The sequence below is a fragment of the Alexandromys fortis genome, unplaced genomic scaffold (assembly GCF_014885135.2).
Source record: "Alexandromys fortis isolate MF-2015 unplaced genomic scaffold, M_Fortis_MF-2015_v1.1 scaffold_0, whole genome shotgun sequence".
Lineage (NCBI taxonomy): Eukaryota > Metazoa > Chordata > Mammalia > Rodentia > Cricetidae > Alexandromys > Alexandromys fortis.
Window position 1 is genome coordinate 6,346,154 of NW_026067949.1, and position 4,288 is coordinate 6,350,441.

The 4,288-nt window shown below is 35.3% G+C and overlaps 1 protein-coding gene across 9 annotated transcripts in view; it reads right to left on the minus strand.

Moving 5' to 3' along the window:
- Lcorl (ligand dependent nuclear receptor corepressor like) overlaps positions 1 to 4,288 on the minus strand; it is a 155,725-nt gene that overhangs the window by 130,133 nt on the left and 21,304 nt on the right. The window lies entirely within an intron of this gene.

Genomic DNA, 4,288 nt, shown 5'->3' on the forward strand with positions numbered 1-4,288 from the left:
CACATTCTCAAAATATGGGTTATAGATATTTATTATCATTTAAGGGGTGGTTGGTTACAGCTTATTATTGGCAATGGTCAAAACCAAAGTTAAACAAAGATTAGATTCAAGGATCCCATTCTAAAAAGAAAAGGAGAATATAGAAATGATAGGATAAAAGGGTAGGTTATTGAATCTACTTTAACCCCCCCTCCCCAAACAGCTATTAATCTTAAATATTTTACATTGGTATAGATTTTGGTCTACTGATACAAATTTAAAGTTAATTTTGTTATAGTGTATGTATATTTTTACTCTTCCTGAAGGTATGTTTATGCAGCTCATTTAAAAATGTAATGTATAATTAAGAATACACGTCAATAGTCATCTATAAGAGTCAAACTTATAGTTGTGTTAGGTATGTTTTCAAGATCATACACAGATATATTTAGATAGATGGTCTTCAAACATTTCAAAGTTCTACAAAATATGACATTTAATATATTTAATAACCTAAGGCTTTTCATGATAGTGAGACAGGTCTGCTCCTAGCAGCACCAATCTACTTTAGAGAAGATGATGGGCATTCAAGAAACTCCACATGGAATCTTATTTTCTTTATGGCAAAACTAGCCAAGTGGGCAAAGAAACTGCCTTTTCCTCAACTGCTGACAATAGTTACTATCCAAACTGAACCACGACACAAAAAGGTGACTGCCAAACTTTGCCAAGACAAGGTATGTCAGTCCTTCAAAATTCTCTGATTCATAGGAAAGTCTGTCAAATATGCTATGCCTATAGGCCAGAGCTGGATGTCCCAACATTGCAGAGAAACTTTAGGTGACTGTCCAGGAGTCTGATATCCCTGTCATAACATTTCATCCTTTTTTGATAAAATGTTAAAAGACTTAGATGGAGTTAAAGACTAAACAGTTAAACTTACAGTTTTCTGTAGTTATGATAGAAAGTAAATTAGATACAAAACTTTAGACTCACAAGATAGATAATAGAATATTTTCTCTAATTTTGCCAAATACAAATAGACTAGATATTATAACTGTAGTTCTTACTTGATAACTGCTTTGTTGTATATAATTTTACTGTGTTAAAGTTAAAAATCTTCCTTTTTAATTAGATAAAAAGGGGAAAAGCTGTGGAATAGTCCTTCTGTATACTGTGTGACTATGTCACTATGATTGGTTTAATAAACAAGATGACTGGTTAATAGCTGAACATGATAAAATTAGACTGGAAAGTCAAACTGAGAATGATGGGATGAGGAAAGAGCAGAGTCAGAGGGAAGCCTGCCAGATGCCTAGAAAACAGGACATGTAGAAAATAAGTCACATAAGTCACATGGCAGCGGGTAGATAATATGCCTTAAAGTGTAAGAGTTACCTAGTAACATGCCTGAGCAATTAGCTGAGCATTTGTATGGAACCTTAAATCTCAAATCAGTTACTTGGGACTGACAGTTGGGACAGGAAAACTCAGTGTACAGAGGGCTTCTAGAGGTTCTATTAGATCTTGATCTGGTGGTAGTACTTAAGGGAATATGCTCACTTTCTTCACTGAGAAATACACTTATGATCTCATACTTTTCTTTATGTATTTATATCTGTAAAAGGTTTGCAAGAGTAACAATGAAACAGTTACTGAGAAAACAAAGTCTAGAGGCAGTATTTGAGAATCTGAGAAGTGTTTAATGTTGCTCAAAAATTATACTTTACTACTCAAGATGACTATAAGGATTAGAAGACCTAATACTGTAAAGCACATATTACACAACCTAAGTATTAATGGTGGTCAATAGTATCAGCTGCTATGGTCACTATATCACTATTACTGTACTATTAATTCAACTGTTTAAGGAGTTCAGTGTAGAACAACAAAAAAAAAAGAAGTAGAGCATTGCAAGGGAGGCAAGTTAAAGCAGGGCTTCCTAAGATATTTTATAAATTTAACCTTTATTTAAAGGTTAATGAGGAACCAGTGAAGCTCTTTACACAGATGGTTGTCCAGTGTCCAAATGGTCAGCCCTGAAAACATATATACAAGTAACATTATGTGGACTGAGGTTATTTTAAGGAATGTGCGTGCATGTGTGTCTATACATGCACATGCATACACACATATGTATATGTGTACATATATACATGCAATCAATAATTAGTAAAAAAAAAAAAAGCCATGAATTTGAATGACAGCAGGTAAGGACTCTGTAGGGTCACCAGTGCAGAAAACTAAAAAATAAACTCAATAGATTCTTGCACAAGCAACACTACAGAGAGGTTTGTTAGTACAATCCGAATTAATTTTGTTCAGCCTGCTAAATTGCTATGAATTGTCTCCTAGGGGTATAGAACTGTGCATACATCATTGCTTCTATTTCCCAGAAATAACTCTTGCCCTGTGAATGCTGTGTGTCATTGAATAACTAAATAAGATGAAGTCACTTTAGTTTCATTTACTACTTATGGACTGCAAGATTCTAGAAAAGTGTCAAGTTTTTGAAAGCTAATTTTACAGTCAATTTTCATTTTCCATGTATATGTGAGGGGGCAGGGGTGTGGTGAGTGTGAGTGTGTGTGTGTTGATGTCTGCATACAGTATAACTTTCAAGACTTTTCAGAGTGGGATTCTGTATTGTAAAACATTTAGTACTTAAATTATCTTTTTAAAATACAGTTTTATTAGGAAGGGAAAGGGAAAACACCTTTTCTGTTTGAAGTTTTAAAATTTGTTAACAAAGATTATAAAATGTGTATGTTTTCCAATGTTATATCAAACATAACAATATCCCTTGCATGGATGCTTCCTTTCCCCACCTGAGCATCAGTACAACACCAAGCTGTACTTCTAACAGATATCCTCCTGCTCTCCTGCTACTTACTGGGGTCCTAAGCTCGTACAGAGAAGGCTAACTCCTCCTCCAAGTCTAGTCCTCTTCTTACCTTGCTGAGAGGTTTGAACATCTCTTTCTGAGATCAAAAGATCCTCTGCTGTGTTGACCACTCTCTTCCAAAGGTACCATACTTCTACACAGGTTCTAATATCTTGCAACAGCATGTTTGCTAATACAGAAATCCATCAACTCAGGTGGCTAACTTCTTCATCCCCTTAGGCTCTTACAGGACATAGCCAAGCCAATATACCTCACCCAGTGTGGACACCTACTCTTGGTTGGTCTTGTGTGGTAGTTCTAGTTCTGAATATTCAGAAGAAAAAGAGAAAGTAGACACAGAATATCTGATGACATTTTTCTAAAAATAAAAATTAAAAAGGAATCACCAGCAACTAAATTATATTAGCACCTACAATCAAAGCTAAAGAAAACAGTAATTTATTTTTCAAAGTATAGTTATCTTCCAATATCCTTAGAGAACTGGTTTTAAGACCCAGACATTTTATTATTTAAGAAAAAAAACAAACTGGTACAATTTCCCCCAAATATTATGTTTGAATCCATAGATGGGAACACACAATTGGACGTGGATGGCCAAGTGAACCTGCTTCCACCACTGAGCTACTGGAGCTGAAGAGACAGCGCAGCAGTTAAAGCACACACTGCTTCCACAGGACCCAAATTCAGTTCCTAGCACCATCAGCAACTCCAGCTTTAGGGGATATTTATGGCTTCTATGGACACCTGCACTCATCAGGACATAACCAAAAGGCAAACCAAATTCACTTGCTTACAAAAATAAATCCTTATTAAACCCAGCCATGTTTATTCATTTTGGTATTGCATTTGCATTGCAACAGCAGAGACCAGATGGCCCTTGGGAATGAACTACCCAGACAGAACCTACCTGTAGCTTGCTCATACTACACTGCGCTTCTCTAGCATATCTATGACTGGATGGGGAGGAAGGCTGCTTCAACCTCCCCACCTGACTACTGTACTAACTTGGCAAAGCCTAATATTTATTAACCATTCTTTTATAGTTAAAAGATTCTTAATTCTTGTTGTTCCTCAATTCTATGAAACCTGGTTATTTTAGATTTCTCAAGTAATTGTTTCTTCTCTCTTTCCATTAGTTTATACCATATCTAACACCCAGCACCCTTAATCATAGTACAGTCTTTATAAACAAAATCTAATTACAAACCCACAGTACAAGGTGAGCATTTTAACTTCCAGTTCTTACATAGCACATAAAACAGAACTCCCCCAAAAAGTTCACATTCTTAAGGGGTAAAACTTCTGTTCTTTAATATTTTACTGTCTTCTCAAAATAAAAAAAAATTTACTAATACTAAGTACATCTTTATATCTGTTCCCTACTGGAAAAGAGTGTCTTAGAAG